General features: G+C 39.9%; 1 pseudogene across 1 annotated transcript; it reads left to right on the top strand.

Annotated features, from left to right (window-relative positions):
* Positions 1–580: 580 nt before the first annotated feature.
* LOC104602666 (L-type lectin-domain containing receptor kinase VIII.1 pseudogene) lies at positions 581–3,598 on the top strand (annotated as a pseudogene). The gene has a single exon (XR_016081883.1). The product of XR_016081883.1 is annotated as an L-type lectin-domain containing receptor kinase VIII.1 pseudogene (transcript).
* Positions 3,599–15,508: the final 11,910 nt, after the last annotated feature.

The following is a 15,508-nucleotide window of genomic DNA, read 5'->3' as shown; positions in this document are numbered from 1 at the left end:
AGAATACCTCCATACTTGTATATTGTCATTCATGGAAAAATTCTCAATACATGACTGCAATCTGCTGTGTAGGGGTAAACATTTGGTTTATTTGGTTAAAAATCGAATTGAATAAATCAAATTTTTTAAAACCAAAATAAAAAATGAAAACTGAATCGAAATTGAATTATAATAAGACCAAAATTTTCGATTCGGTTTTTAATTATTTCAGTTAAAAATCGAATTTAATTAATATATAACCTATAATATATTATTATAATATATATTATGAAATTTAATTTCATTATAATACATTATATATAATATATTAATATATAAATATATAGTATATTATATATTATATAATGAATTTTAGTTAACTTGATTTATTCGATTAACCAAATTTCTAAATCTAAAAACCAAAATAGCTAAAAACCAAATTACCCAAAAATCGAAAAATTAAATAAAAAAAATCAAAACCAAAATTTTTGGTTCGATAATTAAGTTTTAACTGAATAATGCTCACCCTTACACCAACCTCACGGTATATCCCAACCGCACACTGGATCTCCGATACTTGTTTATTATTAATGATGGAAGATATTCTCAATACACGGTGGGTGTGGTCGTGAGGTCGGTGTCAGGAGCCATTACTGAGGAGCAAATCCCAATTCGTATGACGTATTGCACTTCATCGTAAAAGCACCAGCCAACCCAACCATAGTAACGGGGTAACGGACTATTAACCATAGTCAAACTTTTGCTGACGGGAGCAATCAACACGGGCACTGTCATCACTCACCGTAGCCCGTAGCCGAAGCAACACTGTGTGGAGCCAGGTGGTTGATAAATGATAGTAATTCCATGATTCCATCTGTACGTTGATAGATGTTACCGTAGGTCCGTATGAATAGCACTACGCTAAAATTAAGAATAACTCTACTGTCTGCAGCCTGCGATCTGCGTCCGCCTCTCCCAGACCAGAAGTCAAGTCAGAGAGAGGATTCCTTTTTCACCCAATATCTAACCGTTAGAGATGAGTACGTGTCGCCAGATACGATACGATGCCCGTCCCCGTCTAGTCGAATTCCTTTGGATCCTCGCCTTCCAATTCCCCTAGTCGTCATCTTGTGTTCTAGGCAAAGAAAGACAATAGCAGTAATAAATTATTAGAAGACATTACTGTCCAAGTGTCAACTAGTCGCCCGTGATCGATTCTTCTATATAGCTTTAAGACAAGAATATCTTTCTTTTGCAGTAATGGATCGTCGGATAGATTAGCAATGTTGTTTTCGGACGAGATTCCCTCCGGCATCTGCCTTTACTTGCTTCTCTCTCTTTGTTTTTCCGGCGACGTAGTTGATTCTCAATCAACGCAATTTGATCTAGGAACTTTAACTCTGAACAGTCTGAAGCTTCTCGGAGATGCTCATTTGAGTAATGGCAGCTTGCGTCTCACTCGTGATTTGTTCGTCCCTAATTCCGGCGCTGGGAGGATTTTGTACAGTAAGCCCGTCAGGTTCCGCCAGCCTGAGACTCCTCCGGCTTCTTTTTCGACTTTTTTCTCCTTCTCGGTCACTAATCTCAACCCATCTTCCATCGGTGGAGGACTCGCTTTTCTAATCTCGCCGGATGACGAGACGGTCGGCGACGCTGGTGGGTTCCTTGGCCTGATTGGAAGAAATGCGGTGTCTGGATTCGTTGCGGTTGAATTCGACACATTAATGGACGTAGAATTCAGGGACATTAATGGGAACCATGTGGGTTTGGATCTGAACAGCTTGCTTTCTACTCAGGTGGGTGATTTAGGTGCAGTTAATGTGGAGCTAAAAAGCGGGGATCTCGTGAATGCTTGGATCGATTATGATGGCCCGACTCGGTCGTTTAATATCTCTGTTTCGTACTCGAATCTCCGGCCAACCGATCCGCTTCTGTCATTTAATCTCGACCTGGAACGGTTCGTCAACGATTTCATGTACGTGGGTTTCTCTGGTTCGACTCAGGGGAGTACAGAGATTCACAGCATTGAACAGTGGAGTTTTAGTTCTTCATTTGGCGGAGCTTCATCTTCTGTCTCCTCGTTCCCATCCTCTGTAACGGCTAACGCATCAAATTCGGCAACTCCTTCCTCAGCTCCTACCATCTCTACTTCCGACTCCAACAAGTCATCCTGCCATAACCAGCTCTGTAAGCAAAGACCCGGCGCGGTGGCGGGGGTGGTAACAGCTGGAGCTTTTTTTCTGGCCATTTTTGCCGGTGTTGTCATTTGGGTGTTCTCCAATAGGTTCAAATCACTCAAAAGATCACAGTCTCTTGCTCCCGATATCATCAAAAACCCAAAGGAGTTCAGTTACAGAGAGCTGAGGTTGGCCACAAAAAACTTCGAATCTGCCAGAATTATAGGCCATGGTGCATTCGGGACCGTATTCAAGGGCATACTTCCCGACACGGGAGACTTCATCGCTGTGAAGAAATGTAGTCATGGAGGAGATGAGGGCAAGACTGAATTCTTGTCGGAGCTTTCAATAATTGGGACGCTACGACATCGAAACCTGGTCCGGCTCCAAGGGTGGTGCCACGAGAAGGGAGAAATCCTACTAGTCTACGATTTTATGCCTAATGGAAGCCTCGACAAGGCTTTATTTGAAGGGAGGTCTCCTCTTTCTTGGCACCACCGGAGAAAAATTTTAATGGGTGTGGCCTCTGCTCTGGCCTACTTGCATCAAGAATGTGAGAATCAGGTAATTCACAGGGATGTCAAGACTAGCAATATAATGCTCGACGAAGACTTCAATGCCCGACTGGGGGATTTCGGTTTGGCGAGGCAGGTCGAGCACGACAAGTCCCCGGAGGCGACGGTAACGGCTGGGACGATGGGGTACTTGGCTCCTGAGTATCTCCTCACAGGAAGAGCTACAGAGAAGACTGATGTGTTCAGCTTTGGAGCTGTAGTACTGGAGGTGGCCAGTGGGAGGAGACCCATTGAGAAAGAGACGATTGGGGTTGGAAAAGTTGGGGTGAGTGGTAATTTGGTGGAATGGGTCTGGAATTTGCACAGGGAAGGGAGATTACTCGGGGCAGCTGACATGAGGCTGGGAGGTGAGTTCGACGAGGGAGAGATGGTGAGGGTGCTCATGGTCGGGCTGGCTTGCTCACACCCTGACCCATTGGCCAGGCCTACAATGAGAGGTGTGGTTCAGATGTTTGCCGGTGAGGCTGAAGTGCCCCTTGTTCCAAGAGCAAGACCTTCCATGAGTTTCAGCACTTCTCAGCTGCTCATGAGCTTGCAAGATAGTGTATCTGATTGCAATGGGATGATCACCATCTCTACCTCCTCCTGTTCCTCGGATCCCAGCTTCAGTGGCATTGGAATCGTATGATCCATCAATCTTCTCGATTTGTTTTATTTTTCTAATCTTTTTTCGGGTCTGCCTCTGGTATAGAAAGTATTAATTAAGTATATAAATTCATTTATTTTATTGTTTGTAAAACACAATAACAGGGAGAGTTGTGGTAGTCGTCAAATATCAGATAACTTGATATATATATATATATATATATATATATATATATATATATATATATATTAATTTATCTATATATATTTCTCTGCTTGAAGTAATTTTTTCATTGGTATTATTCTTTTGAAGTAATTCGGTGGTTGTCATTCTTGTGGTTTGAGAAAGTGTGGAAGACAGAAGAAAAACGGTATGGATGTCATTTTCATTCCCCCAAGCTTCAATGAATTTTCTTTTGTGGGGCAGGGTGGTTTGCTTTTGGGAACGGAAAGAAGGATGAGTTGATCAGTAGTAGGGAATAGGGAGTTGGTAAGGCAGTAGAGAGAGAAAGAGAATATCTATTATCTAATGACTTTCTAGTTAATTTCTTGCGTGCTTACTGATTGAAAGAATAAATGAACAGTACTAAACAAATTAATAACGGAAAGAAGGATGGGCTGAACTGTCATTCTCCCAAGAAAAGAAATGTGGTCAGTTGGTGACACAAGCTGACATAAACGCACTCTCTTTTTTCTTTCTAGCCACACTTGTATTACTAACCATACTCTCTCCTTAGCTTGATATTTTTTTGTACATTTGATTTGATTTGATTTTTCTCTTTTCTTGTACGTCCATGTTTCCTGCTCCTCCTCATCATCCATTTGATGGGTCACCTCTACTTGAATTGATGAAAGATTGGGCATAGAGAGATGGGACCTGTTGCTGTAACACCTGTATTTTGCATGGACGTGCCACATACAAAATCAGTTAACATCAGTCTATCTATCCCGACAAAATTTCTTTTTCTCGTCTAGAGAAATATGTAATTCCAGTTTTTAATGGTAGATGATATGGCCACGCCTCTTGTTTTGTTAAAAAATTTTGAAAGTTGAATGAGTGTCTCGATATGCAGCTAGCTGTAAGTGGCTTGTTGGGACTAGATTGATCAATAATTTTAATAGGGTAGAGTGTAGATTGATCAATAATTTTGTCTTTGGAGAGAGGCCTCTGAATTTTGTCTTTAAGAGCAATGCACAGTGCACAAGAAGAGATTAATGGCAACAATATTCTCATTTTCTAAACTTTCGACGCTGTCGTTGATCCACATGGTTGGACCAGCAGTAAACTGATCAATAATTTTGCCAGATGAAACGACTGGTTGAACTGTTCATCAACCCACGACCTGGGCAGACACCCCACCCAGATTTTTTTTTTTTTTTGCTTTTCCTTTACAAAGCCTCAAACCCAGTCTCGTTTTCGTGATTGTTTTGTTTGTCTTTGGAGAGACAGACGGTGCTTTTCTGTGTGCTGTAGAGAGAATAATGACAAGAAGACTTCGTGAAGGAAAAGAAGAAGAAAACCAACAACGACCCACGCTGAGTTGAAACAAAACTGGGTCAGGGTGAGTCCAAATGGACCACATCCCACACCTGTGGTCCCAACCCAAGTCGGCAATTCCCAGCTCCTGAACAAAAGTTTAATTAAAAATGGTATTCTTGAAGTGGGGATAGTCATTGTGGGTGCAAAATTATAATAAAACAATATTCTTTTTTGCTGCATATTATTTTATTTATTTATGTAGGATCCTTTTTGCTGCATATTATTTTATTTATTTATGTAGGATAGGATATATAAATACCTTTTTTGCTGCATATTTTATTTATTACCACCACACGCTGTTTTAAAAACCGACCAAGAATTAGAACTGTCTTGGCCACTGATTCAACAGTCCGGTCTGAACAGACAAATCCTTGTAATTTTAAGAAAAATAAAAAGTAACCAGCCTGAGTCAGCAGATTCTTGACCAGATCAGCTTTTGGTTATTATATCAACAGTCCAACCGCCCAGGTTAGCAATGGTTCAAAAACCATGCCACCACATGTTATATATATATATATTGTAGTGGATTATGATATGTGGTCAAACAAATTGATTAGATTGATGAGAAGATTTGTGACAAATTAAAATTAAGAATCTCTTTTAGGTTTGAATTTATGAAAATTGTTGAAATTAATTCTTTTGTGGACTCAGAACTCATTCTGAAAAAGAATCATATTTTGACTACTGGATACTAACCAGATCATACTGTTTAGGAAGGCCGCCTTCTTGATTCTCCACACTCCACATATGCTCCTTATGCTTATCTTGTGCTTGTGTTGATGTTTTAGTATCCTATTTTCCGTCTCTTTGCCTCACAAGTATGCATCAGTAATTTAGCAGTCTGAACCTCTTAAGTTTGACGATTTGTGAGAATTTGGATTCGGGAAACTATAAAAATGTAATCTTTTATTGTCATATTCATCCACTCTTACATTGAGATTGAGTGTTTATCCAATTAAAACCACCCTTGTGAATTTTGATGAAATCTCATTGGCTCTATTTGGGTAAGGATGAAAACTTTATATCCAATTAGGTAGGGAACCGTGTAGTGTGAATGATCAATAAGTAGATGTCCCCAATAAATATATGATTACAGAGGGTGAGGAGTGAGGATTGAGGTGGACTGCTGAACCATACACCTAGCAAGTGGCAATCATTTCTCACACTATTTGACATATGCCGCGACCCCTTATTAATGAAACACCGACACACCAAACAAAAGTTGAGGCTCTCTCAGAAATAAATCCATCTTCGGTTTTGACTACTAGTCATAAATCTATTCAAGTAATGAAGTAACAAGGACGATGTGGGTTTATATTCCATATAAAATCAAAATGATGTGATTCTAAACCCATTCTTTGCTAGAGCGAAGGGGCTTAAAGAAAATGAAAGATCTCATCTAACTCTGTTTCTTTTTTCTAGCTTTGGGTTGGTTCACTTGAGATCAGATCCCCGGAGAGAGGGAAGTCGTTTTTCATTTTTGTGTTGAAGTTGCATGGAGTGGATGGAAGAGGAATTATCAATCGTAGAACGTCGCCTGTTAGGCTCCATTTGTTCACAGGAAAAATATTAAAAATGAAAATATTTTCCAATATTCAAATCCCTGTTGTATATATAATTTTATTTCAAAAGAAAAGAAACTAAAAGGCCAAATCTCTAAAAGCAAACTGACGGGGCATTAAGCGAACAACCTAATCTTTATCAAGGTTTTATGACAAAAATGAAACTTAGAGCAAATGGTTTGTTAAGGAATAAAGAATAAGCCCATGCTCTCTTGCAAAATGTCAGTTGGAATCGGAATGAAAAACCCTCAGAATTGGAAATGGACCGAATGGTCTATTTTCATAATCTGTTTGATTTAGACAGAAATATTTATTCTCAAGAAAAAAGGAGATAATAATCATTTCCTCAAATAAGAGAATACCATTCTGCCAAAATACCAATTTCATCCAACTAAATAATTGAAATCAAAATGATCCACAATTCTAAATCTCTATTCCCGTACACCAAACGGGCCCTAATTCGTATAACCATAAGGGGGCTGACCGCACAATTCAGGATTAACAACGACGCAGCGAAATGGTTCATTGATTATATAGGCGATAAGGACAATCAACCAATCTTGTTTCCGAATTCCAAATGTAAACTTTGTGACCCTCTTCATAAATCATAATTAAGAAGCTGCCAATTTGGTGATGGGATGTCTCATCTGGAGTCTGGGCCCAAAGCAGCCCATTGGTTTTATTACTTTTGGCTTTTTCTCTAATAATAACAACCCATAAAAGGTCCATACGTCCATAACAAATATACCAACTTTAAAATTTTAAAAACGTTATACATATTTTCATGAAAAAGTCAATATTAATATGGTTTAGGTGGACCTTATGAGCCCATATGAATGAAATCCACCTGGTTTTCAGGGCCCAAAGAACATCTGGTAAGACGTCGACATTTTCTCTTCATGAGAAATTGTGCTGACATGTACAGTCACACGTAATCAAATTCCATGCACAGAGAGTTCAGATAGAAATAGCCGTAAAGCAAAGAAGTTTGCTACCATTACGCGCGCCTTGTCCATCATAGACCTTATATTACAAAACATTAAAAAAAATTAGAGTATAGGAGGGGGGATACGTCGAGGTGCTCTCTGCTTGACTCCACTGCCAGGCCCGTGACCCCAGCATTTGCCGACAGTAAAATCAGTGACCCCATCTATTTATGAGGTCTAGGAGTCCAAGGTCAAATTCGTCATCATCCATGCCTTACCCATGTATATTACATGGTCAGCTACATGTTTTGTCTATCTGTTATAATGCTAATAGTGCTTCAATCATTTATTATTTCTATCCAAGATTCAATAAATTATTACGTATTGATGGATATGTATCATATTGGGCCCTTTTTAATACGTCTCTATAGCGGTTGTATCGAGTTAGGACCTGGTCCAGAGGGTAGCTGCGACTTAAATCAATCCCTCTAAATCAAAATTAAAATAAAAATAAATAAAAGCTAAAAAAAGGATTGATACTAGTCAATACGCCCCACCAGCATATCGGTCAGTATCGATACTTTGAACCTTACTTCTACCCATATAATTTTTTAGTCTACTATCCCAAGCTCTTCTATCCATGTCATTTTGAAAAGAGCGAGCAAAACATGATAATGCGACTAGACAGAGTGCAAGAACGAAACAAAAACTGAAAAACTGAAAAACTAATCATCCATTGCCAAATCAATCGATGTGTGCATCCACAATAGAATTCAATTGATGGGCTAGAACTTTTAATCGTCATATTTGAATTTGGGGAGTTGGGATGGCATCGTTGTCTTCTCCTTATATTCAAAGCCTTGTAGGTTTATTGTTGGTTATGGTATTGATAACCACTCGACTGAAACTGAAAGGAGGAGATATAAACATCACAGGATTCTCTGCAAGCAAAAATTCTGTATACACAAACTGTAAAAAAATGAGAATCCAACGGTCCAACTACACATTAGGTTGTATTTGGTTGCAATACAAATTTATTTGCATTAGTACAAATGCATGGGAGTACAAATGTAAAAAATGCAAATTATTGTTTAATTTTATTTTAGATCTTACTTTATTTTGTTTCATGTCTTAATTCTCTTTATTTGTATTGTAATCAAATAAAAAAAGTTAAAATTTGAAACAAAAATAAATCATAATTTGCACTCAAATCATTTGTACTGTCATGGTTTTGCATCAGTGCAAATTTATTTGCATTGCAACCAAACACAGACTTAGGAACATCTTCTCATGATTTTATTATACATGTACTGGATCTAATGTGTGACTGGATGCTATGTGATCAGAGTATTGCAGGAGATCAGAGCTCGACATTCATTGATATGACTGTGGATAGGGAACGCTTCAAAGAATAGAAGAGAACAAGGGAATGGTGTGTGCATATTTTGCATTGAATTGTGTTGAAGAAAACAAGCATGAACCCTAGATTTGAATAGGTGAGTTGGGTTCAGCCATAGAAATCTAAAGAGCAAAAGGGAGAACCATAGAAGATTTTGAAGAAAGCTTATATGAGAGTAGAGAAAATGAAATAATGAACCAGACTACTAGGGAAAGAGAGAGAGAGAAACTAATGAGTTATCTGTTGATAACTATGACTCAGCCCACCCAACCCACTAAATGTCTCTTTTATTGATTAACTGACTCACAATGATCCAGGACTAAAAGAATACAACCCAACCTGTCAATTAGTGGGTGGGGTTAGGCGGGTTCACTTGGTTGGGTTGAAAATTGCCAATCTTAAATTCACTACTGATTTTTTTTTTTTTACTTTTTAAACATGTTCATATGTAAACCAAATCCGAGATAACATCAGGAACCACCGAATCCCAACCAACACTGGTAGTGGATTCTCTAAATTCCCCCGCTAAGGTTTGTGCTAGTATGTTCTCAACTCTATTAACATATTTGAATTTCAGGTGAGAGGCTCCACTCGTAATTTCCTTGATATCCCAAAGAATGGGCTGACATGTCCACGAACAGGCGTTAGCGTTGCCTGTAAGCCCATGCAGAACATTCATGCTGTCGCTAAACGCGTGGATCCTCTTGGTTTTGAGGTGTGGCACCTGTGAAAGCCCATTGTAAATCGCCCAGGCCTCCGCTGCATCCACATCTGGGGAATGGGCCGGCTGCACTCTAGGTCTCCAGCTCTCACCTCGCAGAAACCTCTTATTCTCGTCCAACATCACCCAAGCCGTCATTACATAGTTCCCCTTTCACAGCAGCATCGGTGAAGAGCATTAGGTCCAACTCTTGATCCACCTCAGCGAACCTTTCATTCTCGCCCTTGCCCCATAAAAAGCGCCTTTGTATCTTCTCAATCTCTGTCTGCACAAATAGATGCAGGCATCTGGAGAACTGACATGACATATGTAGGCACTGCCTAAAGAGTATGCTTTACTAATGTCAATCGACCAGCCAATGATAATGCATTTGATTTCCAACCACCCAGTCTCTCAAGGACCCGTGTAACAACCAAAGAGAAAGCATCCTTCTTATTCCTACCTATGAACAAAGGAGCACCAAGGTATTTCTCCCGGCCACAGATCGATACAGCTCAGTTTCAGAAACCTAATCAACATGTTCCGAATTCGATAATGGACATTCTTACTTATTAAAATGCCTGACTTGACATTATTCACCATCTGCCCAGAGGAACCCCCAAACAGTTGAAGAGCATCCCCCTAACCGTCTCCAGTTCTTTCAAAGTTGCTTTCCCGAAAATCATAAGGTCATCCGCGAACATCATATGTGAAACTGCATGACAACCCCGAGCCACCTTGATACCAGAAAGCTTCTTATCCTCAACAAGTTTGGTCAAAAGAAGGGAGAGAACGTTCATCATACATATAATGAACAGATGCGGAGACAAGGGATCGCCTTGCCCTAACCCCCTCTCTGGAACAAAGCTCTCAGAGTAATTTTCACCATTAACCAGGACCGAAAAAACAGTAGAAGAGACACACATGAATGAGATGAATCCATTGATCATTAAAACCTAGGGCCTCAAGAACCTTGAATACAAACACCCATTCTACTCTATTATATGCTTTTGACATGTCAGCTTTTAAAGCAAACACCCCAATTCTTCCTTTTTTTTGTTCTTAATGTAATGGATCAATTCATGTGCCACGATCACATTATCAACTATTTGTTTGCCCAGGCACAAAGGCCACTTACCATGGGGAAATACACTTGTGAAGAAGAGGTCGAATTCTATTTGCTAATAATTTAGAAAACACTTTGAAGATCACACTACAAAAACTAATAAGCCGGTAATCATTGACACTCTCCGGGTGGTTTGTTTCAGGTATCAAAACCACATTGGTTCTACAAATTTTCTCGTCCAACATATTCCCATTGAAAAGATCATGAATCCAAGCAACAATGTCATATTCAACCAAATTCCAAAATTTCTGGGAAAACATAGCAGACATAACACCGGACTCAGAGGCTTTGAAAGGAACAATCTGCATCAATGCAGTCTCAATCTCCTCTTTATTTGGCATACGACAAAGTTCTGCGTTCTCTTCCGCTGTGATGACCGGCTGGAATAATGCGAAAAACTCATTTGAGGCCTCAAGGTTTGAGGAACAAAATAACTGTTGGAAATGCTCTACGAACAAACTTTTCATCTCTTCTTTGTCATAGGTCCATGAACCATCAGTACGCTTCAGCCCCTGAATGGAAGCTTTTCGCCTATGTTGAACCGCAGTGAGGTGGAACTCACGTAACCAGATTTCTGGAGAGCGCTACTTCCAGAGGAGCTCCTCCCTACTAAGGCTGCAACTTGGGCGGGGTTGGCCCTAACCCAACTCGAAAAAAGTTGGGTTGGGTCGGATTGATGTTCGGGTTAGGGTTAGAGTTGAAATTGATGAACTTGACTTTATTTCAGATTGGATTAGGGTTGACCCCTTAGTCAACTCAACCCAATCCGAACCTGACTCTATAGTACATGTCGTATATAAATATATGTTAGATGTAATATATAACATGCATTGATTTGTTGAGATGCATGATATTTGTATAGCCCCCACCACATAGTATCATGTATTTCTTTTAAGATAATCACTTCACTTAATCCTAACCAGAAAGACTAAAATCTTAATAACATTATTTTTTGTTTTTTGAAAATTTTATTCTTCATTTCCTCTATGTTGTTTGCCGCCCAAAGAAAGACCTATCGTAAGTCATAACTCATAAATCATAATAAACTATAGTCATTTCTAACACTTGTTTTTCTGAATGTTGTACTAAAAGAACAAAAAAATAACGTCAACAAACAAATACTAATGAAACATAGGATTAATATATATAGTGAAAGTTGAGCTAAGATCTAAAATCGAGAAAATTATGAGGTTTCAAGGGATGGGAAGAAGGTTGGGTTAGGGTTGAAGGAATTTAGTTAGGGCTAGGATTAGGGCTGGGTTGGTCGGGTTGGGTTAGGGTTAGGGTTGGGATTTAGAACTTAGGGTTGAGCTAGGGTTGGCCTCAACCCGACCTAACCCTGCCCAACTTGTAGCCCTACTCTCTACATTGTAGCTCCTCCAAATGAGCATAAAGTTGGTATAACGCATTCATAATACATCTGTTTTGTTCCTTTTTGTTGCAAAACATCAATTTCTCTTCAAATCTCCCTCATCTCAGCAAACATATTCCCGAACACCAATATGTTTCATCTACTAAGTGCGTGTCTGGTATCAGCAATACAAGTGCCAACATTCCTTGCCTAGTTTGTCTACGCCAAGCCTCTTCCACCACATTGCTACAAGAACTATCACGAAACCACAAGGCTTCCAATTTAAAAGAAGCCCCCCTAGGCTTAGGGTTGCAAGTCGAGCCGGGTTAGGTCGGGTTGAGGCCAACCCTAAGTTCTATACCTCAACCCTAACCAACATTTTTCCCATCCTTTAAAACCTCATAGAATTTCTCGATTTTATATTTTAACTCAACTTTCACTACATATATTAATCCTATGTTTCATTAGTATTTGTTTGTTGACGTTATTTTTTTGTTCTTTTACTACAACATTCAGAAAAACAAGTGTTAGAAATGACTATAGTTTATTATGATTTATGAGTTATGACTTACGATAGGTCATTTTTTGGGCGACAAACAACATAGAGGAGATGAAGAATAAAATTTTCAAAAATCATAAAATAATGTTATTAAGATTTTAGTCTTTCTGGTTAGGATTAAGTGAAGTGATTATCTTAAAAGAAATACATGATACTATGTGGTGGAGGCTATACAAATATCATGCATCTCAACAAATCAATGCATGTTATATATTACATCTAACATATATTTATATACGACATGTACTATAGAGTCAGGTTCGGATTGGGTTGAGTTGGCTAAGGGGTCAACCCTAATCCAACCTGAAATAAAGTCAAGTTCATCAATTTCAACTCTAACCCTAACCCGAACATCAATCCGACCCAACCCAACCAACCCAACTTTTTCAAATTGGGTTAGGGCCAACCCCGCCCAAGTTGCAGCTAGGCTTTATGTCCCCATTTGAGTCCAATAACAAAGGGCAGTGATCCGATTGAATCGCTATGGAAAGCCAATGCCTGTGGAAATGCCTCCCTCCATTCCCCATTAACCAACGCTCTGTCCAGCCTTTCCGCTACATGAGCAAGCCCCATTCTCTTGTTAGACCACGTGAACCGCCTTCCACAGAAACCAAGACCTATCAAATTACAATTAGCAAGAAGACGATAAGGACTAGCTCCCACTCCTCCCCCCCCCCCCCCCCATTAGCTATGCGTTAAAGTCCCCTATACATAACCAGGCCCCAGAGAAATTCTCTGCAATACCCTGTATCATTTTACCATAAAGCAGTTCTCTCGATCCGTCTTGGATCACCATACACCCCCGAGAAGAGCCATTCCACACATGGGCGTAGCCCTTTAACCATACCTACTATTATAAAATTTTCCGTGGATAGGATTTCAATCTCCACCCCGTCCTTCCATGCAAGCCATAATCCTCCTCTTCGCCCCCTAGATTCTTTAGTCTTTGTTTCAGACATAAACAAGATCTCCGGCTTAGAGTCTCTACAGAGCACTTTTAATTCTTGAATTGAAGAGGTGTGCCCAGAAGTCCAGAACCTCTACAATTCCAATCCAAAATTCTCATTGGGCCCCCGGGGGCTGTTGTGGGACAACCACCGAAGCCCATTCTGAATCCATCTGTTGAGGTTCGACCCAAACCGACCCCTCCTTCAAACCCGATTCACCCCCACCCCCTTCCAGTAGCCCAGCACTTTCATTGTAAAATTTTATAGTTTCATTGTTTGGTTTTATATATGGGAAAATAATAGGAAAAGTATTGTTCATCATCTCCTTACCTTCGAATAGTGCTGCCGGAGACAATAGTTTGGACTAACAGGTAGCAGCAAACCCTTCGGACTAAAGAGAAACCTAATTTTCCTATTCGGAAGAAGAAGAAAAAGGAGGAAGGGGAGTGACTGTTCATCATCTCCCACCTTCAGACTAACAAGTAGCAACAGACCGAGCCCCCATCTCTCTTCATTTCTAAATCTTACTCGCATATTCCTCTCCTTCTCCCTCCTTCATCTTCTACTTTCGTTAGTGCAGCAAGGGAAGTACACCAAAGTACCAAAGCCGTTGGTGAAATCTCACCGTACCAACTCCTGCTTCTAGGTTCAAACGGGGTAGGGGAGGTAGCAGATCACCGATGGTTTTGGTGCGACCCCTCCAGCTCTTGCTTCTGGGTTCGAACGTTTCTATCACCGAACCATCTCTTGCTTCTATATTCTCCACACAAGCCATTCCTCACTCCGTCCTCTTTCTCAAATTTTTTCATCGAGGTCGCATGGTTTTGGTGCGACCCTAAATCCACGATTTTAAAATCTAACATTCCATATTTTTCCCATCTCATCTTTCTCATTCCCTCAAAATAAATAAAAAAAAAATAATATTTTTAAAATATTTCCTTTTTCTCATCCCCATCCCACGAATCCAACAGATACTAAGTTTTAACCACGACAGCCTCTTCCCCCACTTTCCGTTTCTTTGAACTCTCCCCTTCCCCAATGTTTGACACGTGCACCATCTTCTGCGTCCCATCAGGGGTGTCATTAAAAACTCCAGGCTTTTTTTCATTACGTGCATGAGAAACGGCTGGAGAATGGGAGTTACTGCACGCAACAGTTGTGCCTTGATTTTCGACTTTCTTTCCCTTTCCACTTCCACCGGTAACTGATTGATGCTTCGAGGAACTTTCGCCGCCGGCATCGCCGGAGGTCTCACTACCGTTGGCATCCCTTTCCTCCCGTCGACCAAATTTCCCAGAACATCCAAAGAACAATGGAGGTTCGGCTCGAAGCCAAGCACCATACTCGAACTCCGACCCCATCCCGTCTCCTTCCTTTTCTTTCTCCACTCGTATCAAACAATGTTTCTCGTCGTGTCGTATGCAACCACAGAAGTAGCAGAACAACGGTAATCTTTCGTGCCTAATGTTCGCCCACAATGTTGAAGCCCCTTTCGGTTAACTGGAACCCGTTTCTTCAATGGCTGTGAAAAGATCGATCTCCCCTCTCTCTGGTAAATTTTCAGTCGAAAATATTAGCTTTTGCATCAATATTTTAGCAGCACATCTATTTGCGTCTTTTTGTGCAAAGACAAATTTATAAACTTTCTAAAATAGTCTAAAATGGGTTTTTTTATAGGAGTGCAAGTAGGGTTGGCCCGAATTAACAGTTTATACTGTTTTGGACTCGGGCTTCAGTTGGGCCTATTGAAATTTTGACAAAATCCCAACCCTAATCCTAAAAAATTACACCCCTAGTTTTTCACATCTTTTCAAAACTGTGGCTTCTCACAATTAAATCTTTTTTTCAATTAAACAAGAAAAAACCAAAACATGAACCGCCGGATTTCTAAAAAACCATACTAAATGGGCCTAATTTAACATATAACCAATATTAATGATAAGACTAGCTGCCAACCTTATTTCCTTTTGATAATTAAGAAGCTGCCTACTTCACTTGTGACTTGTCAATTTGCTAGCTGATAGGATCACTCTTCTACATCCAAGGCAATCCATTCGTTGTTGCCTTTTTCTCTAACAACAA

Source organism: Nelumbo nucifera, chromosome 2 (genome assembly GCF_055504915.1).
Source record: "Nelumbo nucifera cultivar China Antique chromosome 2, China Antique-T2T, whole genome shotgun sequence".
In the NCBI taxonomy this organism is placed as follows: Eukaryota; Viridiplantae; Streptophyta; class Magnoliopsida; order Proteales; family Nelumbonaceae; genus Nelumbo; species Nelumbo nucifera.
Note: the sequence above shows the minus strand (reverse complement) of the source record. Positions and strands in the feature narration are given on the sequence as shown.